This window comes from Anomalospiza imberbis, chromosome 2, assembly GCF_031753505.1.
Source record: "Anomalospiza imberbis isolate Cuckoo-Finch-1a 21T00152 chromosome 2, ASM3175350v1, whole genome shotgun sequence".
NCBI lineage: Eukaryota > Metazoa > Chordata > Aves > Passeriformes > Viduidae > Anomalospiza > Anomalospiza imberbis.
Window position 1 is genome coordinate 137,165 of NC_089682.1, and position 25,253 is coordinate 162,417.

Below are 25,253 nucleotides of genomic sequence, written 5' to 3' on the forward strand. Positions count from 1 at the left end.
GCGGGGCCGCCCCGGCGCCGCCGGTGCCTCCCACCGGTGCGGGGGCCTCGGGCGGCGCCGCTCGTCGGGAGAGAGACGGAACGCACCGGGCACGGAACGCACCGGGCACGGAACGCCCCGGGCACGGAGCTCACCGGGCACCGGGCACGGAGCTCACCGGGCACCGGGCGGCCCCGGCGCGGTGAGCGGGCTGCAGGGGCACCCTTGGCGGGTCGGCTGGGCTCTGCCCCTGAGCTGCGCTTGGGGCGGGGTGGCACTGGTGAGTGCCCGGCTGTTCCGCGGACCCAGCTGCGTTCCCAGGCTGGTGTGCTGAGCACAGGTGGGCAGGGCCGGAGGAGCGTCTGTGGCGGCCGTGGAGAGTGTTGCTGTGCGGGATTTTTACTGGGAGTTACAGAGAGCGGTGGTAGTCTGTTGGCAGTGGCAGTGGTAGTGGTAGTCTATTCAGTCTATTCAGCCATTGTTCTATTCAGTGTCTCTACATATCTTGCAACCCACAAATTAGTGTATTTTGTTTTAAATAAATTGCAATCTCAAAGTGTCACTTTTAAAGTGTGTGGTCAGTATGTATATTTATTACTGGGACCATAAGGCTCAGTCCTCGGCCCAGTGCTAGATTTAACCAACGACCACATTAAGTGTTTCTTTGACATGTATTTTATTAGTGTTGCTTTCCAGGTGATTCCTGGCAGATTCTGAGGTAGCCAGCACAGTGGCCACAGTTACAGCACTGGATGCAGAACCTTACGGGATCTCCTGTATTTGTATTTGTATTCTACATGGGTGTTCTGTTCCTGCAGGCATGAAGGCTCCCTTTCCTTTGAGTTCCCTTTTCCTAACTGTTCATGATTTTGTTGTTCTTGTCATAGCAGAGCTATGGATCTGGAAATTATATTTTGCTTTAGTTACAGGTTAAAACTTACAGAGAATGCTAGCCTGTCCTGCTGGCCCTTCAGAACCTGCAGGATTTCCAATTACACTAGCAGCCTGAAATTTGTGGTGGAATAAAATGCATGGCAGCAAGCTTGGGAACGGCCACTGAGGTCAGTGCCTCCAGCCAGCCCAGAAGTCTTTTCAGTCCTGTGTTTCTATATCCATAACAATATTCTATGGAAACTCTGAGCTGACACTGAAACATGAACTGGGCATCTTGGGTTTACCACAGACCCAAATTGTTTTGGGGATGGGGGCAGAGCAGTCTGGGAGTTTACTTTCCTTTAGTACCACACACAAGGTACAACAAGGTGCCACATTTGCACTCCAGAAGGGGAGTGTGGGTCAGATTTCCACGTTAAAGGATGAGAAGGCAGTGTGCAGCCCTTCTTGGGTCTGTGAGTGTCTGATCCTTAGCTGTCACAGATACAAAATCCTGTAATCACTCACAACTTTATCAGGCTGTCATTTGAAAGAAGATGGGACTTTTGTTTCTATGTCCTTCATAGTTTGGAAAGGTGTTTTGTGGCCTGATTGCTGTCATAGGTAGAAATCTCCTCCAGATTTCTTGTTGTGTGTCCCACTCCTCGAAGGATCCCCCAGGGCTCCACATGACATTCAAACCATGTGAGGAATGCGCAGCTCACCCCAAATAACAGAAAACACGTAGCAGGGCAGCACGGGGGCCCATGCTGCCCCCACCCACACTGGGTGCAGAGGGGGAGGTGCACAATGAAAAGCATCTGCTGCAGCAGCTATCTATAGTCCCTTGTGTTTGGGAGGGGGCCCTGCCCGCCTGACCTCAGAGCAGACGTTAGAGAACCCCAAAGGAGGAGCAGGGAGACTCCAGAGAGTCACAGCCAGGCTGCCCAGCCTGGGAGGGACACGCCAGCACTGCTCAAGGACAGGGGAGAATGGGTGGTGTTGTCCCCATAGATGGGCACTCTACCTACAGGGTGAAGGCACTTCAATTCCCGGTGAACCAAGGAAGTCTGAGTCTCTCTACGGGCTGACTCACCAACACGAGACGTGTGCTTCTGATCCTCTATAAGCATTTTCCCTTTCCTGTTCTGCTTTCTCAACCACCCGGGTGCAAGCTAAAGGTTATCAGTTATTATCAGCATGGTGTCTGGATGGGCTTGCACCTGGGAAACAGTTACAGATCTGTATGTTCCTGAGCAGGAGGGCTGTGCTGTCGAAGCATTGCTACCTAAAATACTTGGTTGTAGCATTATGGATGTTGTTCCCCATTACTGCAAGAGTAGAGGGCTGGATTCATCTGCCAGTCCAGGACAATGTGGTACAATTTTGATCTGGGAGAACATATGGTTTGAGCTTCAGATCTCAATCATTTTATTGTAATGTAATGTCACAGAGAGGCCTCAGTGATGGGGCAAGACCTTATCTGGCTAAGGGCAGTAAAATACAGAGCTAAGCAACACAACTTGTGAGTTATGCACATGGAGGTCGTGAGTGTACAGTATAAACACTGCACAAAATACATCTGTGCCATCAAAAAGGCTGTGAGTAATAAAATAAGATCACAGAATCACAGAATAGGTTAGGTTGGAGGAGATTTTTAAGAATCGTCTAGTCCACCCCTCTGACACAAGCAAGGACATCTTTCACTAGACCCAGTTGCTTAAAACCCCATCCACCTGGCCTTGATCACTGAAAGCAATCACAGGAACTCGGTCACAGGAGACTTGCTTCCTGGTCATTGTTAAGAATGTAAACATCTCCAAAACAACCCTTCACTGTCCAGGAAAAAACTGTGATTTTCTCATTCTTTGATGTTCACTGGAATCTTGTCTCCATTAAAAAGAGTGATAGGAATTTTAGAAGATATCCTTAGATATAATGGCAGTGATGTCAGAAGTGGAGAGAAGAAACAATCATCCTCTGTCTTGTCACAGAAGTTAGGAAGTGCAGGAAACAGTTGTGAGGACTTTCAAGAATGGTTTGTTTTATTGCCTTGTGGAGACTGCAGTAGAGGAGGAGGAAGTGAGATATGGATGTGCTGAAATGCTAGCCTAGAGGGATAGGTTTTGCACTGGTGGTATAATGACATAGATTTGTAAATCAGCACTTGAGGAGATGTGGCAAACAAGAATGCTGAAGATGGACTTTTTGTTTTTCTGTTGTTCTTGTTTTGCAGAGAACTTGGACCAGAAGATCAGGGGCAAGTACCAGTGTGCTGATATTTATAGGATGAAAATGACATGTCTTGTGAAATTGTTCAGTTCTACAGTATCAGCCCTGGACAGAATAATGGAAGGGTTGGCCACACATTATCAGAGGGAATGATGACTGCCATTAACTCTACAGCCAATGTACATTTCCAAGAAATGTAATTTATGCCTGTTTGGAATACCACCAGTGGAGGTACATTGCTATCCCAGGATATTTTGCTTCCCTTTTTAATTTTATGCAATATTGTGGTCTTTTAAAATCTACGCGTTAGTAATTTAGAACTTCCTGAAGTTGTGATATCCAGTTCATGTTGAAGGACAAGAGCTTGACTTTAGGCACTGCTGGAATCAACAATTTCGGAGAAATTACTAGAGTTTTGAAAATTATGTCTTTTTGCAGGAGGACACTCTCAAGCTCCACATCAAGGGATGCCAAGCTCCACCTGCCTCCACCTGCTCAGTGGGAGCACTCTTCATCTGCTCCCGTACCACAGAGCTCCTGTGCTACCTGTTGCTTTCTCTATTTTAAGGACACATTACTAAATATATCTGTTGCATTTACATTCAGTGATTCTCTGCATTTTGTGAATAAACATGGATTGTACTCATAGCATGGTACTCCTGATAAACTGACACTGCATGTACTGCTGTGTTGCAGGTATGTCTGTGCTGTTCAGAGACCTTGAAACACTGGATCAATTTACTTTTTCTCTCTGTGATGCCTTAATTTTTAGATTTCATATTTTCCAGATTCTGTACTGCCTTAGTGTATAACTCTGAACTTCATCTAAAGTGTCAGCAGCTCTCCTCGCAGTTCAGTCACACAGAATAATCTTTTTCCAGCTCCAAAACCAAGGAAACCGCTGCAGCTTCAGCCCCAAAAAGTGCAAACTAGAGGGAATGGAGGAGAGCAATCTGGGAGGATGGGACCTCATAACCCGGAGCTGTAACTGGACAATTAACCTCAATATGGAAATGGACCAAAACCTATAAAAGTGTGAGAACTTGTGACTCTGAGTCCATCTTGGGTGTAGCCATGGTCAGGCTCTTGTACTGCCCAAGGTGTATCCTTTAAAGCCCTTTTAATAAATTCCTACTTTATTCCTTTGACTCTGTCCAGCCTCTGTTCTAGGTCTGCTTTTCTAAGCTTCATCTGTACAGGCTGAACTGCAGTTTGAGTTATTGCACAGTGTGGACTTTTTTCAAAGAGTTACTGAGCAACACAGAAGCCTTTAACTTCCACTGAGGGAAGCTGAAGTTCCAAAAGTAACCTTTATGCCTGTGTTTAGGGACCTGGTTTTTGGGGTGCTGTTCCTGCAGGTGCTTTGATCAGCAGATTCAAGCCTCTCAGAGCTGCATTTGTATTTAAAAGATAAAGACCCTGCCTTATTCTCTCCAAATGCACAAGTTACACACTGACTGTTTCACAGTTTCTTTGGTGACTTGAAAGCTTTCAAAAATCTGGCTCTTCTATTGTTTCCTCCTCACCTCTGTCACAATTCCCTGTCTGTAAAATGGGGATAAGATCAAGTTTCATACCTCCAAGGGGAAAAGCATGAAGGAAAAAAAAGGATTTTTTGACACATTGGAGAGAAGTAAGTGATGTCAGTGAGACATTTGTCAGTAGTACATGAAGAGCTGATTAAACACTGATCAGTGGTTAATCAACTTCTGACTTAAACTCTGTTGCTGCTTTTCCAATAGATGATTGTCAGCATAGGGCTGTTTCCAGGAGAGTGCCACAGAGCACTTCATGGGTACAGATTGGTGTCTGTGTCCTGGAAAGCAGGAATTAAACGAATTAGTGATTGCATTAGGTGACCGACAAAGCAGAGGTTCCACTTTCATGAGACAGTTAGACCAAAAGGTGCTTGGAAGCATATATGAAAAATAGAATAGAACAGTTGAAAGAGACCAATAATCATCTAGTTCAACTGCAAGAAGGATTGGCATTACTTACATTTATTTCATTAAAAATGATTACTGGCACAATGTCAGTGTTCTGGGATCATCATTTCAAACCCCTCTTGGTTAGGAGTTGAAAGGAGTTGTGATTTGATGTCTCCCCTGTATTCAGAGATTGAGGGCACAGAGACTCTTCAGTTGTAAAACGGTTGTAAAATGGACTAGTATGGATCTACAACAAGACTTTCAGAAAATGAAATACAATCTGTGCTTGGACTGTGAGCAGATTTTGTCAAGCTCCCAGCTACATGATGCATCTACTCTGCTGGCAGCTGACATTATTTCTTACCAACTTTCTGATGTTTCAAAGATCACCAGTATTGTAATGTTTGTCAGCAGACATAGTGCTGCTTTCCCCAAGTTAGAATTCCCCATCCACATGATGTTTAAACCAGAATCACACATACCCATTTATTCCCAGGAGGCTTAGATGGACAGGACTAGAACAAAGTCCTTCTCCAGTGTCCTGGCTCCCAGTTCTGCAACATCTTCTCACAGTTTCATCCTGCTGTTATTTCTGCTTCCAGGATCTCCTAACCTGACACAGACATCTACTCAGTCTCCAGGGAGTCTCTGGTCTATGAGTTTGGCCTTATAGCATCTGAGCCACAATGTCATCACTTTGGGGCCCCACACATGGATGGCAAGGGAGGAAACAGTATAAATTGTGCTGGCCCCTGCTTTCTTGTGGTGAGATCTGCAGTTGCCAGAAACTTCCAGCCTTTGTTCTGGGCTGGGAATGGGTTTCATAATGGGGAGGAAGGCACTTTCTATTCTGAGAGGAGAAAGCAGCATCAAGGAAGGTTTTAATTTTCTGCCACCAGTGCAGAGCAGACAGTTTACTGGCAGCTGCAGGGCTTGATAGACAGTGCAGTCCTGATCCAGTCTGTCACATGAAGGGGGACTGCAGCAATGGAGCACGTTCTTATCCTGTGGGAAAGTGTCCTTGCTGGAGTGATGCCTAAAGATTTTTGCTTTTTATACATTTTTCATAAATTTGTAGCTTTATGGACTGTTAATACATAGTTATAATTTCTTATAACTAGTTATAGTATTTTTTCTGCCCTCTCCCATAGTTTAACAAACCCTTAGGAAGACATTCTTGAAATTCTGTTTAGTCTCAATTTTTATGCCTTCCCCTGCAATCAGGCACTTTGCCTCTGGTACAGTCGTGCACCCTGAGATCCTACCATGAAAACTGTCTGGTTAGTATTTTTCAAATGCTTTGAGGGAGGGTTCTTGTTTATATGCCATTCTTACTTTTTTTATTCCTCCCATCTTGCTGATGCTATTTTTCCATCTTGTTACCCTTATCTGTTAGTGGTTCCCATTGCCTTTGCTAGTTCCTTTCTCTGCCTTGTTTTTGTTTTCCCATGGTAAGTATAAATTTAAATTCTGCATCCATTTGCACGAGCTGCTGCTTCCTTCTGTCCCCCTTAATTAGATTAATATTTCCTTCCATCTTTTCTGCTTATTCAACTGGTCATTTTGCTGATTTTAATATCACCTTGCTTTTTCCTGCTGTTTCTGAAATGGACTTTGTAAGAAATGGATCTGTCTCTGGCACCTTCATGGTCTCCCTGTCTACATCCTGAGTCCTTTAGCAGCTTCAATGCTTTTATTTGACATTTCTCAGGTCTAAATTGATAACTTATGTTATTTGAACTGAGTCAGGTTCCAGGGGAGTGCTGTACTGCTGCTTCTCCATTGCTGCCTTTCCCTCTACCCTGCTTCCTTTCATCTTCTCTTCAGAGCGGTGCTGTGTTCAGCTTTTTGGTGTTGCTGTCACCAGATCCACCCTGCCAACCTTTTCTCTTTTTCTGCTCAGCCATGCCTCACATGTCTCCACTGACTCTTCATGCTCTGATATTCTCTACCCTTGATTAATTTTCTCCTTCTCTTCCATTGCAATCTAAACCCCGAAAATCCTCAGCCTTTAAAGACTTCTAGGATCTCCTTCACCTTCTGCACTGGTTCCTCCCACTTTCACTTTGCCATCTTCCTAATTTAAAATGAGAAGGTTCAAAGTTTGGCTTATTTCCTTGGCCTTCATTTCAGGTGGATTTGACCTGTTTTAGGTCATTCCTCAAACTCTTTCCTCCTCCTATGCTCAGTTGTTTCTTTGTAAGAGCTCTCTGCTTCCTCCCACAGGAAAGAAATAGGAAATAACCTCTTCTTTCTCTTTGCCTTGTTTAATTTTCCTCTTTCTTCTCTCCATCATTAATGCAGAATTTTCTTACCTATTTTGTTATTGCAATCTTAAGTAACATGCTCCAAGGACTTCAAGAGCAGAATTTCAAAGAATTTATGTGACTAATTATTTGCTCTAGAAGAGAAGATGAAGTTTGTAGGTGGTGTTTGTACAACAAGTAGTGACTTTGCAGCATGATGGGCTCTGTATCTCAGTCTCCAAGGCTACAGGCTACAGCAAGAGTGAACATAAAACCTGTGATGCATAAAATCACTCAGGCACAAAGTAAGTGCTGTGAGATGTGCTAATTTTCTGTAAACAACACTTAACCCTTATGCTTTGTTTCTTTATTTGAGAAATAATCAATTGTACAAAGAAAAAACAAAGATCTGCAGTAGTGTGTAATACAGGTGAAGGATAATGTTTCTCACAACCACGGAGTTCTAAAAGCTGCATAATGTTCATTGTGTCCCATGGCTGTGACAGAGGCTGCTGAAGCCACTGCAGGTCCCAGGGCTCCTCAGGTGGGTGTTGTTGGATATGTAGCCTTTCTAAGTGCAGACCTGCACACGGGGTGGAACAGACCTGGGAAGGTCTAAGAAGAGTCCTTCAACGCTGACAGTAATGAAACCAGAGGATATTATTCTTATTCTATATAAGAATAGAATAGTTCCACTTGAAAGGGACGTGCAAGGATCATCTAATCCAATTGCTCAACTGGTTCAGGGCTGACCAAAAGTTAAAGCTTTCGGGCATAAAGGGCAATGTCCTAATGCCTCTTAAACAGCCACAGACCTGGGGCATTGGCCATCTCTCTAGAAAGTCTGTTACAGTGTTTGACCAGTCTTTCTGTTAAAGAAATGCTTCCTAATGTCATCTGAACCTCCCTGCTCAGATTAAAAAACAACACAGATTTTTCTGATTCCTCTACTGTTGTGCTCCCTGCTCACATTGTTTTACTTTGAACACTTTTTCAGGTTTGTCAGATCCAGGATGAATGCAGAATGTTCAGTTGCTTAAGATCATATTTTGCCTTCATTAAGGAACCACAGAACCTGGAATGGGACAACCACCAGTACCAGTGGAGGCTGGGGATGGAGAGATTGAGAGCAGTCTTGCCAAGACTGGGGATACCAGTGGATGGAACACTGGCTGTGAGCCAGCCATGTGTGCTGGCAGCCCAGAAAATCCATCGGTTCTGGGGCCAGCTCCAGGGAGCTGATTGTCCCCTCTCTGCCCAGGTGAGACTGCCTCCAGCTCTGGGGACCAGCAGGAGGGAGGTGGAGCTGCTGGTGGGAGCCCAGAGGAGGCCACAGAGATGGTCCCAAGGCTGGAGCCCCTCTGCTGTGGGGACAGGCTGGGAGAGCTGGGGGACCTCAGCCAGGAGAGGAGGGGGCTCCAAGGACACCTTGTTACAGCTTTTTAATACTTAAAGGGGCCTTATGAGAACAACAAAGATACTTTTTACCAAGGCCTGTAGTGACAGGACAAGGAATAATGGTTTTAAACTAAAAGAGGGTAGATTTTGACATAGCAGAGATGTGTTCATATAATTAAGGTTGGGGGTTTTTTGTTTGCAATCCATGATAATGGAACACTGAATATTCTTATCCTTGAAAAACTCTAATCCTTGAATTTTCTTGACCCTTTTGTTTAATTACGTCTTGTAATCATAAGATCTACTGTCTGAACACATATATAACTGTGGGTTTTATCGTCAGAACTGTAGGATATAAATTGCTCAGAGATGCAGTTGCTAGCAGTCACAAATCCCAAACCAACAGAAAGAATACTGTGAATTGGACTGTCATTTTGTAAAACACATGCCATAGAACTTCACTGAATTATCTTTTCCTTGATTTAGTAACATATATTAGGGGAAAAAAAATCCCCAACCCACAAACAAAACCCACCAAAACACAAACAAAAAAATAAAACAAAAAGAAACCCAAAGCAAAGCCCCTCACAAACATGTTTTCACTGAGAAGTTTCCAGTCACCAGAAATTTACAACATAGTTAGTTAAGTTGCTCATATTGTTAATTACTTAGGCTGTTAAATTATATATCCTGCTTTTGATCTGAATTGGTCTGTTTTATAAGATTGCATCCAGGACAGTTTTTCATTCTGTTACATTCAATCTAAAAGACTGGTAATTGTTCAAAACACTTTTTAAGAAATCTTCCCTAAATATATCTACTGCATTGGATATTTATATTTATATATTTATATATCAAATGTTTCACTTCTAATATGGTAGAATTGATTAAAAATTGTTTCCATTTTCAATTGTTGCAGTTATGTATGCCCATTTTGTCCATTCTGGAATGCAGAGACAATTAATAATAAGAATCAAATTAAAATTAAATTCCAGTTGTTTCCATCAGAAAAATGAGCCTTTCCACACCCTCCTTACACCCCTGCTGTTAACAACATGCTTCTCAGGTACAGAAATCAGCCTCTTCATTTCTGTGGATTCTAGGTTTCTCTGTATTACCTTTATCAGGTAGTTCCTCATACAGGGAAGTCTGATGTCTTAGCCAAGGGCAGCAGAGTATTGAGCCTCAGTTCAACAACAGCAACAACTACACAAGCAAAACTGGTTGCAATTTCAGACTGTAAAAATACAGAATGGGAATCAGAGTGCTGATTGGGCCATCAATTGACAAAATAAATGTCTGGCTTGTTTGGTCAGTTATAAGGGTTCAATACTCTCTGACCTTTTAGATTCTTTTAGAAAGACCATGTGAGGGGGATTTATTGTTTGGAAGCAAATCGACTTACTTGAAGATACTTGGCATTATATAATTTGATTTACAGACATGGCCCAGCTTTTACACCTTTCTTACTGTATCCCTCACCTCATGGACGCTGCCAGTAGAGCCCGTCAGAGAGGTTTTATAGTATTGCCTGATGAGCTTCTGGAAAGTGTTTAGATTTTGTAAGGCAGGCAAGTATAAATGCTACAGACTGGAAATTGTACCTTGTCTGCTTTGTGATCTTGTGACCCCGTGGCAAATTAGTGGCTGCCAAAGACTTCCATCCTGAGTGATAGACAGGACCCTGTTCTTGGTCATCAAAGAGAATATCACAGAGGAGAAGAGTATCACAAACTTTGAAATGTTAAATATGAAATTACACTACACCTTGTGGAAAAAAATAAAAACTTAAAGGATAACTAACACCCTGGCTTTAAAATCAGTGACTCTGTGCACTGGCTGTGGGACTGACATTCTCTGCAGTTATCTAAGGTGTCATTCAATTTAAATGAAAGGAAGAAAAATCATCCCATGCAGGTTCATAAAGGTGATGTGAGAAGGGTTTAACCCATCTGGTTACTGGAAGAGTTCAAGGCCAGTTTGGATGGAGCAACATGGTCTAGTGAAAAGTGTCCCTGTCCATGGCAGGGGGGCTGGAGCTAGATGATTTTTAAATCCCTTTCAATCCAAATCACTGAGGAATTGTGACTGTGGTTATTCTCCCTGACTAGAGCCTTACTGAAGCTGAGCCACCAACATCTGCTGATCTCCTCTCCTACCCTAAATCATCTCCTTGTAGGAGGCTATTGGGTTACTTGAGCACAATTTTCTCTTTATAAATCATGGAATACTCTTAGCTGGAAAGGACCCACAAGGATCACCAAGTCCACCTCTTAAGTGAATGGTCCATACAGGGGTTGAGCCCACAACCTTGGCATTATTAGCACCATACTCTCACCAGCTGAGCTAAAACCTTTGCTAATTGCTCCCAAACACCTTTGTGCTTTCTTTTGTTTGGAAATGCTTTTCAGGAAGGTTTGCTCCGTCACCTTTCTAGGGACAGAGGTGAGGCTGACTGGCCTGTACTGTCTGGCCTGTAGTTCCCTGGATCCTTCTTTTTGCTCTTCTGGAAGATATTTGCTTTTTCTGGAGAGATATTTGCTTTCTTCCGGCTGTTGGGAGCCTCCCTTCATCACAGGCCCTCAAAGAAAATCACGAGTGGCCTCACTGTGAAGTTCCCAGCTCCCTCCCCACCCATGGGTGCATCCTTTCAGGTCTCTGTTAGAAGTGGTCCCTGTGTCAGTCTGCTGCACTGAAGGTATATATTCCTTGCTTTCTTTGGTCTCAGAGGCCTGCAATCCCTGGAGTTTGCTGTTTCATGTCATTCAGCACTGGGGTGCTGGCTCCCTTTGGTCGTGGGTCCATATTTTCCTTAGTTTTCCTGTTGCTACATATCCGCAGAAGCCTCTCACTGCACTTCACATCTCTTGCCATATTTGACTCCATGTGGGCTTAGGTTTTCCCTATCCCTTTTCTTCTTGCTTGGATAACATCTCTATATTCCCCCTGAATTACCTGTCCCTTCTCTCATCTCACAGCATCTCTCAGTGGCCCAAGTTATTTCTGGATAATTAAATCATTAAATTGACTCATAAGCCAAATTTTCTTCTTCTGCATCAGTTATGGCCCGTAAGGTTGTGTAAAACAGGATCAGCAAAGTAGTGGTTTGTAGCCTGGTTCTGTTGTTGGAGGAGCAACAGGGCTGGGATTTAACCTGGAGGACTGAGTAACTTTCAAAGTGAATAGTAGGCTCATATGTGCACTTTTAACCTAGGGGATGTTTTGGGATTGTGACTTGGATTGGATCATGTGATGTTACTTAATGGTCATATGTTTGTCAAATTATGTGCATCATGGTATTTTAAACTGCAAAGTAGCAATCTGTTATTTTCTTTTTTATTTTTTTTAATAGCTCAAACACAATATGTTTAACAGGCACTGGTCAGTGTCTGGAACTCACAAGCCATGCTACACCACAGATAATTAATATTCCTGAGATAGCATTGTGTCCGACAGCAACTCCCACAAGATGGAGCTGCACCATACCCGTTCATTCCGCCTTCCTCTGGGCTGGCGGTCCTTGTCTGTGTGTGTGTCTGTGTGTGTGTCTGTGTGTGTGTGTCTGTGTGTCTGTGTGTGTGTCTGTGTGTGTCTGTGTGTCTGTGTGTGTGTGTGTGTCTGTGTGTGTCTGTGTCTGTGTGTGCCTGTGTGTGTCTGTGTGCCTGTGTGTGTGTGTGTCTGTGTGAGTCTGTGTGTGTCTGTGTGTGTGTCTGTGTGTGTGTCTGTGTGTGTGTCTGTGTGTCTGTGTGTGTGTGTCTGTGTGTGTGTTTGTGTGTCTGTGTGTGTGTCTGTGTGTGTCTGTTTGTCTGTGTGTGTGTGTGTCTGTGTGTGTGTGTGTCTGTGTGTGTGTGTGTGTGTCTGTGTGTGTGTCTGTGTGTGTGTGTGTCTGTGTGTGTGTCTGTGTGTGTGTCTGTCTGTGTCTGTGTGTGTGTGTGTGTGTGTCTGTGTGTGTGTGTGTGTCTGTGTGTGTGTGTGTGTCTGTGTGTGTCTGTGTGTGTGTGTGTGTCTGTGTGTGTGTGTGTCTGTGTGTGTGTGTGTGTGTCTGTGTGTGTGTCTGTGTGTGTGTCTGTGTGTGTGTCTGTGTGTGTGTCTGTGTCTGTGTGTCTGTGTCTGTGTGTCTGTGTGTGTCTGTTTGTCTGTGTGTGTGTCTGTGTGTGTGTGTGTGTGTCTCTGTGTGTGTGTGTCTGTGTCTGTGTGTGTGTCTGTGTGTGTGTGTGTTCATGATCCTCTCCACAGACAACTCCCCATCCTATTTGTGGTATCTGATGCATGCACACAGCACATTCTGCACAGACTGTCTGCTCAGTGTGGCACTGCTCCCGTTTGCTGTTGGCCTCTGCAGTCCACAGTATTTGTGGGGTGTCGTTGCATCCCAGTGCACAACAGTTGTGGATGATAAACATGGTTTGTCACAGGAAAAAGGAGGTCAAGCCATCTGCATTGTTTTTCCCTGGAGAAATCATCAGCTCTTACTTCAGATATGCCATTCCATGGCAGACCAGAGCTTGAACCAAAGATAAATTTGGTGCAAGTGGGCAATTCATGGACAGTACCCTCACCCCTGCAGAGTTCTCCCGAGTCCCTGCTGCTGGGCAGAAGAGTCCAATGGAGTCGGCAGCATGTGGGTGAGATTTGACTCTACTGATCTCAGAGCCTTTCCTTCCTGAAAAAACATTTTCCGTTCTGAAATAATCACCTCACTATATATAGGAAACTCCTCCAAAGCAAAAGCTATGTTCTTTAGGAAGGGATAATTCACAAATTGTTTTGTTCCTTTCACCGGAATCAGTGGGTCCTTTGCTCTCAGGCTTGTACCTGTTTGTGAACACCAAAGGCATGTGTCACCTCATGCAGAAATACCCTGGATTTCCCCTGCAGCCCCTGCCCCCTGCCCCCTGCCCGCAGTTTCTGAGGCTGTGTCTGTAATCACAATCCACGGCATTTCGGAAACCACCCCCCCATCTTGCTTCCTCCCAGCTGATTTTCAAGGGAACAGAAGGAGACTTGTTTGCTACCAGGGAGGAAGTCCAGGCCTCAGCAAGCAGCTTTCTAAGAGGCACCGGTGAGAGCGGTGCGCTTCAGTCAGCGCTCAGTGGCAGAACTGCTGCCAAATGAGGTCACCCTGCTGCAAACGTGGATGGAGAGATCTCGGAGGAGGAGAGTGGAAGAAGCCAGTCCAGGAAGTAGAGCAGTCAGTAGCACAGGGCTCGTCTCAGTCAGCTCACCCTCTGGAAATGTTGATTTCAGTTTAGTCTTAGCTCACAGATGAACATGTATTAGACGGTTTCCTTCTCATCCTTATCTCGTTCCCTTTCCTCACACAATGATTCCTTGGTTTGGCACAGTTCAGCCATCGCTTTGGGCAGGGTTTCATGGGGCAGGCAGCACTCGGGGTCAGAGGGCAGTTCAGACACCAGGACTGGATGGCACTGTCCACGTCCTTTGGGAATCACAAAGATCACAGAAGCTCTGGGACAGACTCTGCCTCTTGAGAAAGACCACAGACTACTAGAATTGGAGAATACCAGGCTGGAAGTGATCTCAGAGGTCATGTGGTGCAAGTTTTCTGGGCAAAAGCATGGTCCATATGAGCTGGCCCAGCACCTTATTAGCCAAGATGTACAACTTTGCTAGGGATCTGTTATGTCTTTTTCATGGTTATTCTAGTGATTAATTCCTCCTTCCACTGAACTGCTGCTCTTTCCTTTCAGTTTGTATAACTTCAGTTCCACGGTATGTCTCCTGTTACACCTTTATTATTAGATTGAAACATTATTATTATTGAAACAACTAAAAATTTTCATTCTTAGAGATCCTTAGAAATCATTACTTTTTAAAATCTTACTAACGGTGTTCACATGGAAGCTTGTTCCTTGGATCCTAACTCATTCTTATGACTCTGGCCATTTTGAGTTTTCTACAGTCTATATAAATATTGACCATTAAGTTTGCATCTTAATGCTGCAGTAACAGAATTTCCCTGTTGTTCTGGGATCTTCTGTTTAGTCAGTTTATATTTCCTTGAAGACCATTAGTCAAGATACTAAAAACATTGACAGAAATTTTAAATTATTACTATTATTATTATTATTATTATTATTCCTTGGTAGGAAGTTTATCTGCTTAATATGAACAATATACTGTACAGATAGACAGAGAAAAACTGTCTCTATGGTTTGGTTTATAGGCACCTCTAGGTTGAATATTAATCAGCTGAGGGCATATTGTAAAAACAAAATAACATTATTTGACGTGGTAAAAACAGGAATATCACTTGCAGGATGCATGAACTAACATTTCTGGCTCTGCTTTGTTGTGATCAGGCCCACAGCCAGACTGTGTCCTGTACTGTGTGCCAGTGCACCCCAGAGAAATTTGTGAACATCCAGAGGGAACCATGAGAGGTTCAGAAAATGCAATATAAAAAGATCAAATGCTCTGGGCAATTTAGGTTAGAGAAGAGTGAAAAGATATGATGACCACCTTGATTTGTAAAGCACAGTTACAAAGAGAACAATCTACTTCCAGTGTTCATGACAGGTCGTACACGAAATAATGTTTAAATAATAGTAAAGAAAATTTATCACTGAATAGATTGACTGGCAAGTTTATGAAATCTTCATTATGAGTGGACTTTTAGAACTAGCTAGGTGCACATCTGCGAGGTATGGCAGGTGCTCCTGGGTTCAACTGAAGCCTCTTTGAGATAAGGGAATGAATCATCTGACAGCCCTAGATCTTTCTTCTTCTGTTTAAAACCTGCCTCTACTATGCTATTTAAAAAACACCTGCCAGAGCTTCACCAAATTTCCAAGAGTGTAAACATTCTCATCAACAAATTGAATTCTACCTGCTCTACCTTAAAAGCATCCATCACATGCAGCCCAGGGAGAGGACCTTGCTTTCAGGGCTTCAAGAACAGCCCCTATGGCACAGGAATGTATGCCTGTTGAGAGAACTTTGTGTGACAGGAGCTCTGTGTCCACCTAGACAAGCAGGGAATGCAGAAGAACTCTTCCACTGTGAGGTTCAAAGCTCTCTAGTTGGGTTGGACCCAGAAGCAGCTCACAGGAGCATTTCCTCTTGTCCTGGCTGTGAATACAGAGCTGAACAGCTGAGGTACCAGCTCCATTTGTAGGTGAAATGATCCTGCAGCTCTTTTTCTGTTCATGAATTTAATGGATTCCCTTTCATGGTTTTTAAAGGAATTCTAAATAGCAGAGGTAAACTTGGGATCTCACGTGAAAAACACTTTCTCCTGTCTCAGCGAGAGCTGTCCCCTCACTTTCCCTCCAGCCCCAGCCATGTATGTTACTAGCAGGTGCCTTATTTTATTTTTAACCTCCATTCTGCATAGAGGAAGCCTTTGCTTGCTGCAAACATCCGGGAATCAGAGCCTATGCACATCCTAGAAGGATTTCCTGTTTGGGACTTGGAGCCAGGCTTCAGCCTGCACAAGCAGAAGCCTCTGAGCCCCAGTCCTGCCATGCCATGGGCCAGGTGACCACTGCCTGCTTTGGGAGCAAGCTGCCATGGAGCAGGAAGGTGCCAAACTGCCCAAGCACCTCCCACCTGCGAGGGAAGAGGACAGGAACATGCACGGCTGGGTAGGGATGTACCTGATTCAGGGTTCAGGGTCGGTGTGATGTGGCAGAGCAGCATTGTGGGGGGTGGTATCATGGCATCCCACCATGTTTGCTGCACTCTTGGAGCATGTGGAGAGTGTGTTTCCTGTGCTCATCTCAGCTGAGCTTGGGCTCAGTTTGCCATATTTTATCACCTCCTATATTATTTCAGTTTTGGAAGTTCACCAAAGCATTGATTAAATATGATGACCAGTAATGGTCTGCCCTGAGTAGGTGAATACTGTATTTTTGCTCTTGTTTCTGTGTCACAGTTGCTCTCACAAAGCACAGCTCAGCTTAACCTCTTTCTACCGGTCCACATATGCACATCAGAATGGCTGTGGAAGGCCTCTCTGGATGTCCAAGCATGTAATATGGCTCTGTTCTCACTGCTCTTGCAAAGCTGCTCCCAAAATATCTAGTAAACTAGAATTTACTAGAAGACCAAAAGGTAGAGGGAGCACTTGAGAACCATTGCAAGTCTGAGAGGAGGGTTGTTTGATGATCTGAGGTAATGCCATGGGGCTGAGGACTAACAAAATCATCGGTATTGAAGGAAGGACCGAAGGGAATGACCTAGGAAAATGCAGATTGCTTGCAGTAGTATAAAGGATTCAAAGCAGATTTTAAAGGAAAATGATAATTTGAAAACATGTCAGGAATGTGATAGGCTCTGTGCTCTTCATCATCTTCATAAATTACTTGGATGAAGGCATGGAGGGGATACTGAGCAAGTTGGCTGTTGATACAAAACTGGGAGGAACTATTGACTCCCTGGAAGGCAGGGAGGCCTTGCAAAGAGACCTGGACAAATTAGAGGACAGTACAGTCACCAACCAGATGAAGTTCAACATGGGAAAGTGCCAGGTTCTGCACCTGGGATGGAGCATCCTAGATGTACATACAGACTGGGAAATTAGATGCTGGAAAGCAGAGCCGTGGAAGGAGACCTGGGAGTCTTGGTCAGCTGAATCTGAGACAGCAGTGCCCTGGCAGCCAGGGGGAACATCCCTGTCCCGGGGGCAGCAAGCCCAGCATGGCCAGCCAGGCCAGGGAGGGATTGTCCCGCTCTGCTCTGCACTGGGGAGGCCTCATCTGGAATACAGTGTGCAGGTTTGGGCACTGCAATGTAAGAAAGATGTTAAACTATTAGAGAACCTCCAAACGAGGGCAAGAGATGGTGAAGGGCCTTGAGGGGAAGCCGTGTGAGGAGCAGCTAAGGGCACTTGGTCTATTCAGCTGGAGAAGAGAGCTCAAAGCTGTCTACAACTTCCTCATGAGGGGCAGAGGAGGGGCAGACACTGTGGTGACAGTGACAGGACCCGAGGGAATGGCCTGAAGTTGTGTCAGGAGAGGTTTAGGTTGGATATTAGGAAAAGGTCCTTCAGCCAGAGGGTGGTTGGGCACTGGAACCCAAGGCAGTGGTCATGGCACCCAGCCTAACAGAGGCTTCAAGGAGTATTTGGGTAATACTGTCAGGCACATGGTGTGACTCTTGGCGATGGTCCTGTGCAAGCCCAGCAGCTGGTCTTGATGGTCCTTGTGGATGCTTTCCACCTCAGCATGTTCTGTGATTAATTTTGCCAAATTATGCCAGAATAGCATATTAGACACATTGATAAGTGACTTTTTTGGGGCCAGGATCAACCTTTCAGTTGAGCAGACTATCTGAACTGCAGTGCAGTAGTAACACATGAGAAAATATTTACTCCACTGAAGAAGACAGATATTAATAGGAAAACTCTAAAATGTGGAAGACTGGCAAAAAAAAAAAAAGTAAATTAGGATTTTTATGCTTCATGAAATGCACAGTCTTTTCAAGGCCAGTTTTTGAGCTCCTCTATTTCAATTTTTTTCAGTAAAGATCTCAGAAAAAAAAAATACTTGGATAAAGTAGCTTAGTGACACAACATCAAGAGGTATTGTGAGTATGGAGGGTGACTGGGGCATCATAAAAGCAAAAAACTGTTATTAAGGAGTAGCATAACAGAAATGGGATTAAATTCATCAGTTCATAGTAGACAGTCCTGTGGTTGACAGGGGTGTCCAGAATTGCATAATCCAACCTCTTATGTGAAGACAATCAGCAATAATGGATCAGATCAGCCTTGGAAACTTGCAAGGGAATGAGATTCACTACTCTATTAATATCTTTTTCCAGTGCTACATTACTCCCCCAGTGAAAAAAACAGTCTCTAATCTTCACTCGGAATCTCTCAAGGTGTGTGGTCATTGTTATTGTGCTACTGTCTGCATTTGGTTCTATCATCTTTGTAACCTGTCCTTGAGGCAGCAGCAGGATGCTGTTAAACAGCCCTACTGCTTAAGCATCACCAGACCAAGAGAGCCCAGCTTCTTCAGTGTCTTATTATAAATTGATCAGATGTCCCAGACCACTGCCTACCTCCTACAGTTTTTTTCAGTATCTCTCATGAACAGGGAGAGACAGTGGATTCCAGTTACGACTTCACAATATCCCGGTTCAAGGGGGATGATTGTCTCCCTCAGTCTGCTGCTGACCATTCTCCTAATGCAGTGGAGAAGTTGTTTGCCTGATTTGCAATGAGGACATCCTACTGACTCTTCATTCCATGCTCATCCCTACTCTCATGTTCCTTTCAGCAGGACTGTGACTTAGCCAGATGGTTCCCAACCTGTAGCAATTTTGGGGTTATTCTGACTCAGATGCTGAACTTTGTATTTCTCCTTATTGAACTTCATGAGGTTTCTGCTAATTTCTTTCTGTGAATTTCTAGACACCTCTTTGGACTAAAAAGCCACATATCAGTGACCCCTCCTAGTGTCAACTCCTGGATGTCATCTCATGGAGTCTTGTACTCCATTGTCATCACAGAGTATCAACAAAGACTGAACAATACTGGCTTCTAAATCAGTGCTTGGTATATTTTGTTGGCTGCTAGGCACCATCTCTGTATTGAGTCACTGATCACTACCCTTACAGCCCAGAGTGCAACCAGTCTTCAGCCCACCCAATGCTCCATTCACTCAGACCATATGTCCTCAGGTTGTAAACTAAAACTCAGTGGGAGCAGCTGTCAATGCTGTCAAGGCACTTTGCAGCCACTGCTTTCCTTTCATCCATACAGCCAATCATTTGGTCAGAGAAGCTAATTGGGCTGCTCAGGCATGATCTGTGCTTGCTTAATCTGTGCTGACTATTCCTGATTGTGTCTTTGTTCTCCATATGGTCAGAAAAATGGATTCTGAGACACTGCAGTCCCTGAGTTTTCCAGGTGTGGTGATGACCTTCACAAACTGGTGGTGCTCTGAGTTCCTTATTCCCTTTCTTAAAGGTGAGTGTATTGTTTGAATAATAGAATCATAGCATGGGATGGGTTGGAGGAGCCTTTAAGGGTCACCTACTCCAACCCCCCTGCAATGAGCAGGGACATCTTCTATTGCATCAGGTGACTCAGAGCTCCATTCAACCTGACCTTGAGTGTTTCCCCACCCTCACCATAAACATTTCTTCCTTATACCTAGTCTGAATCTACTGGGTTGTTTTGTATTTTTTTAACCATCACGTCCTGTCATTAGAGGCCCTGCTAAAAAGTCTGTCCCCATCTTTGTCATAATGTCCCTTTAAGTTCTAGAAGGGGCTCTAAGATCTCCCCAGAGCCTACTCTCTCCAGGCTGAAGAACCCCAACTCTTTCAACATGTTCTCACAGGAGAAGCGCTCCAGATCTCTAATCACTTTTGGGGCTCTTCTCTGGATCAATCCAACAGGTCTGTGTCTTTCCTGTACTGAGGACTCCAGAGCTGGGAGCAGTGCTCCAGGTGGGGTCTTTCCAGAGTGGAGCAGAGGGGAGGAATTATTGCCCTGGTCCTGCTGGCTACATTATTGCTGACAGAAGCCAGGTGCCCTTAGCCTTCTTGCCCACCTGGCACATACTGTCTCATGTTAACCACTGTCAACCAGCACCCCCAGGTCCTTTTCCAACTTCCTAGCCACTCTGTTCCCAGCCTGGAATGCTGCCTGAGGTTGTGGTGATTCAAGTCCAGGACTCAGCACTTGGCCTTGTTGAATGTGGTACATCAGATGATCAGCCCATCAATCCAGCCTGTCCAGACCCCTCTGCAGAGCCTACCTATGCTCCAACAGATCAACGATCCTGCCCAGCGTGGCTGAACCCATCAGCCTTCTCCTTGTCCCTTGTTACCAGTTTGCCAGTCATGTTTATCAGCAGGGTACACTGTCTTTGACATTTCTTTTCTGGCTGACATTCCTGTAGAAACTCTTTTTATAATTCTTTGTATTTCTCACCAAGGTCAGCTCCAGCCTTCCTCACAATTTCCCTACACAGCTGGGCAAGGTCCCTATAGTCCTCTTGGGATACCTGTTCCTGTTTCCACTGCCTGTGTGTTTCCATCTTGCTCTTTAGTTTGACCAGCAGGTCCTGACTCAGTCATGCCAGTCTCTCACCTTCCTTGCCTGATTTCTCACGCATGGGAATTGAGAACTGTTGTCCTCTACACAAAATGTTATTAAAGGTCTGTCAGAGACATGATAGCTAAGTCAAGGCTAAAGTTATTGAAACTGGAACAGGCACAAGATTGTAAGGACCATCTGACCATCTCAGAGCACACTGAGCCATGGCCTTTAGCAGATGATCTTAGCAACAGACCCTCATCAACAGCAGTTTCTCCACTAAGAAATCAAAGAAGGTCCAGCAGTGGTTACTGGCCCTAGAGGCTGCATGGCTCCAACAGACACATCAACTGCTGAGACCTGTCTGGAGCAGGGAAAAACTGCCCAAGTGGCCAAGGCGAGCTGAGGAGCCAGCTGCTGGTGGAGATGCCTTGGACAGTCATCAGTCTTGTTTTTTTTTTTTTTTCCCTGGCATAGACTGGTGGAGCCCCAATCCCTTGTAGCACAGGCGCACTGAGTGAGCATCTTCCATCCTGGATCTTAGGAGCCCTGATGTGAGTCAAGGTGTTGGGAGGTCACAGGTACTTAAGGTCTGGGTTATGTGCTGAAGAAGCAACTGCGGTAGAGAGGAAGAGGCCTGTGATCGTGTCCCCACATGCCCCCAGCGTCGCCCACAGCCTCATTTCATCCCCTGCCCATCCCTCTCCCTGCCCTGTCCCATCCCACTCCTGCTCTGCCTCCTGCCAACCCCTTCCCATTTTCTCCGGCTCCCGGCACCCACCGCTTCCTTCCATCCTTCTGTACCCCGGGTCCAGCCCTTTCTCCCTCTCCGTGCCGATCCTGCTCCCTGACCCCTTGGAGCCCGGCCATACCGACGCACCGCCCGCACCCCCGCTCGCCCGTCCGGGGCCGCCTCGAGGCCGCGCTCCGCCGGCGCGCTCCGGTGCGGGGCGGGGAGGGGGGCGGCGGAGGGAGCGGGGGGCTGAGGGCGGCGCTGGGTCGGATTTCAGCAGGAGCCTTCGCGCCGAGCCAGCTCCGAGCCAGCGCCGACCCGCCGCCGAGCGCTCCACGGGGCCACGGCCGCACCGGGGCGGCCGCGGCACCGGGGGAGCACCGGAGCGCTCGGGGCACTGGAGCGGCCGGCGGTACTGGAGAGACCTTGGCGCCGGAGCAGCGGGGAGGCTGCGGGACGTCGTGGCGGGGCCGGACCCTGCGGGATATGAACGCCGCCGGCACGGGACGCGCTGTGTAAGTCCTAGCGCCGGGGCTCGGCCCCTGCCGGAGCCCCGCACGGTGGCAACGTCGCACGGTGGGACCGGACCGGGACCGGGACCAGGCGCTTTGTTCTTCCTCCGCCGCGGAGACAATGGAGCTGGGGGGGGGGGGGGCGGGGGAGAACGGGGGGACGCGCCCGAGGCGGCGCAACACCGCGGACCCGCGGCCGGACCGGGCTCGCCGGCGGCTCCGGCGCTGGCGGCTGCCGGGCGGGACGGGACAGCACGGCACGGCACGGCACGGCACGGGACCGGGCGCTCACGGTGCCGCTGCAGGGCAGACCCGCCGAGGGGAGTGCGCTCAGCGGAACCGTGGAGGCGCCGGGCGGGGGCTGCGAGCCCGGGCGGAGCGGGGAGCGGGGCTGGCAGAACGCCGGCACCGAGGCCGCCCGGTGCGGGACGTCCGGGAGCGCCAGGAACGGGGACAGGGAGCGGCAGCGGACGCTGGGCCCGGCGGCTGGGGAGCTCCGGGAGGCCGGAGCTCGGGGGACAGCGAGCCCCAACAGCCGGGGGCTCCAGTGTACGGGAAGCAGGCGAGGCCCCGCAGCGCCTTGGCGATGGACACAATCTGGCAGGGGCCGATGCAGCGCGGAGATGTCCCGAGACTGGGACTGTGGGAATTGGCTCCGGCGCGGAAATATTTCATTAGACTTTCCTTTGTGGGGGATGCGTTCTGAGAGACAGGAGAGCCCGCGGGGAACCCCAGTGTGGCACAAAAATGGGATTCACAAGGATGCAGGAGGGACTTAACTGCATCCGCAGAAAAGGAGTGCCACCGCCGCTCTGACTGCCCGGGGCCATATCGGAGGGTCATGAGGCTGTGTGGCCGGGCTGGGAGCGAGCAGAAGGGTGCCAGTCCTGCAGGCCCGGGTGGGAGATGGTAGGAAAGCCAGGAGGCACGGAGATGGCTGTAGGTAGTGATAGGCTGAGTAGAGGCTGGAAGTGAGTTGTTAGCCCTAGGCTGCACTGCAGGCAAGTCAGGGCTATTGCATGGTTTCGAGGGCAGATGATCTGAAACTAGAGAGAGAGAATCTCTGGGAATGTACAGGAGGAAAGCATATTCCAGGTCAGTGACCAGTGCTCAGCAAAGATTAAACAGTCTTCCTCTTCTGGACTGGAGTCTCAAAAACATCATCACAACAAGTCATGGTCTCTCATGTCAGACCTAGGGTATGGCATCAGCAGCATCTGCAGCTTTCATGGAGCCTTCGCACAGCAAGCACTCTGACATCTGTTTGTGGCATGCACAGTGGGTGCCGTCTTTCCAGCTCCTCTGCTGGGGCTGCTGGGAGCCCACTTCCCCTTTCTCATGGCTGACAGAAGGCACAAGCTGCCTTCTGCAAGGGTGCACACAGTGGTCCCAATGTAATTCCATATATTTTTTCTTTCAAAATATCACACATCTGCTACTGGTAGGCTGGGCTCTCCTGGTGCCCCAGCCTGTCAGCTCTAGGCTTAGATGGATGTTGCAGCTCGCTCCATTTTAGCTGCCCTTCCTGTCAACCTCGTCAGCATGGCTCTGGACCTCAAAGACCTGTGTGAAGAGATTCTCATTGTGGCAGTTTCCTTCAGAGACTCCTGCTGCCGTTCTTCACAAGGGATCTTGGTGCCCGGTGGTGGGAGGGACAGAGAGGGAGCAGGGCAGTGTGGCTCACATTACACAGACCGGCCAAGCCAGCCCTGCACTGAGCTCTGCTAACTGAAAGCAGCTGTTCAGAATTTGTGACTCTGCATCCACTGAGGTCACTGCTGTTTCCCTCTGACCCAAACCTGCAGACCTCATGGTAACAGGGGTCTGCTGGTACCAGGGATGGCTGGTACCTCCGACTGGTGAAGTCTAGTAATGTTCAGTTCCACCTTTTGCAGAAAGATAGGCTTGCTGTGAAGCTACTCAGCTGCATCCAGGGAGGATAGAACTGAAGAAGCTTCTATAGGCTTTCATCACCAGTTTTCCAGCCCAGGGACCCTAATTTTTGTTCCCTGGTTGTGCTAGTGCTCTCAGCTGCTCTTCACACACCCCAGATTCGCTTTTCAAGTCTCTCTTCTCCCCTCTGGCAGTCCATAAAGGCTCACTGGCTTCTCAAGGCAACATTACTAATGGAACCAGGTGGGCTTTTCCCCATGTCTATGCCCTGATTTCTTCCAGACACCACCTAAGAACTGTTAGCTCTATCTTGTCCTTAGTCACTGAGGTTGCCCCAGGGAATCTTGGCTCTCTACCTGCTTTTCTACACCTTTTTTTTTGTTTGGTTGGTTTTTTTGGGGTTTTTTGGGTTTTTTTTGTTTGGTTTGTTTGTGGGTTTGTTTTTTTTTTTTTTTTTTTTTTTTTTTGGTTTTTTTTGTTTTCTTTCTGTTTAAGCTCCTGCCAAGGCTTTAAACTCTCTGTCCTGGCCCTTCCCATGACCTGAGCATCTGGAGCACCATCGGAATGGTGCAGTCTCATCACAGAAGCTACCTCAGACCCCATTCCTCCAGCACTGCCTTTTCTGGGGGTAGTCAGTTACCCCTCCAACTGGGGAATTAAAACTAGCTCCAACAGAGAGGCAGACCTGTCTAGACCACTGAGTTTGTGCAGATTCCCAAATCGCAGCATGCAAAAGTATTTTCTTTTGACTTAATGTTATAGGACATTGTGAGGGTTCCCAGCTTCTTGCTGGGTGCAAGAAGAGCATGTGGATTTACCTCATACTGTGTGGATAGGCCTCAGACTGGATGCCCACTGAAGTAAACATTTCTTTATGAGTAGAAAATACTTTTAAATTATTTTGTTTCTGTCACTAACCCAGGATTTACACAGGAAAAAAATATCTAGACAGCTAATCCAAGGTGGGAAAGGGGACCCAAAAATACCATCATGTGCCCTGGAAAGGGTTAACACCACTGTGGAGTTCTTTGGTCAAGGGCTGATATTCTCAGTCCCCAAACTAGGCATTGCCAGCCACCTCCATCCCCCAAGACAGGGAGGTTCTTGCTCCTGCATCTGACATGAGCGGCTCCTGAGTGTGGTTATGGGCCCAGCAGCAAACGCTTTCAAGAGAGTCCAAGTGTGAGCTCATGCTGCCGCCATCCCCGCAGACCACGAAGCCTCGTTCGCTGGGGCTGAGCGGGTGTTGGGGTCGGTGTTCCTCGGCAGCTCCTTGGCCGCTGTGTTACTCCGGCTGTTCTCAGGAGGGGAGGGCAGTGCAGGGGCTGGCAGCCTGCGGGCACAGGGCGGGTGTCCGGCGTGTCTGCCGTGTCCAGCTGCGGTGCTGCAGGAGCTGCGGCTGGCTGTGCGTCCCTCCCCCACTGCTGCAATGAAATGCAGTTA

The 25,253-nt window shown here is 46.9% G+C and overlaps 1 protein-coding gene and 1 long non-coding RNA gene across 4 annotated transcripts in view; both read left to right on the plus strand.

Moving 5' to 3' along the window:
* Nucleotides 1-58: 58 nt before the first annotated feature.
* Nucleotides 59-9,559, plus strand: LOC137467470 (uncharacterized). Of its 3 annotated transcripts, XR_010995519.1 has the most exons (5): nucleotides 59-181; nucleotides 3,089-3,315; nucleotides 3,523-3,780; nucleotides 5,615-5,777; nucleotides 8,256-9,559. It is a non-coding gene; the product is annotated as an uncharacterized lncRNA (long non-coding RNA). The 3 variants fall into 3 exon arrangements; XR_010995518.1 differs by lacking the exon at nucleotides 59-181 and having other exon boundaries at nucleotides 2,184-3,315; XR_010995520.1 differs by lacking the exons at nucleotides 59-181; nucleotides 5,615-5,777 and having other exon boundaries at nucleotides 2,190-3,315.
* An 11,981-nt stretch (nucleotides 9,560-21,540) lies between these two features.
* Nucleotides 21,541-25,253, plus strand: part of DCHS1 (dachsous cadherin-related 1) — a 42,796-nt gene continuing 39,083 nt past the window's right edge. The window contains exon 1 of the mRNA XM_068178971.1: nucleotides 21,541-21,920. The gene's annotated coding sequence lies outside the window, so the exon portion shown is untranslated. The remainder of the gene's footprint in view (nucleotides 21,921-25,253) is intronic.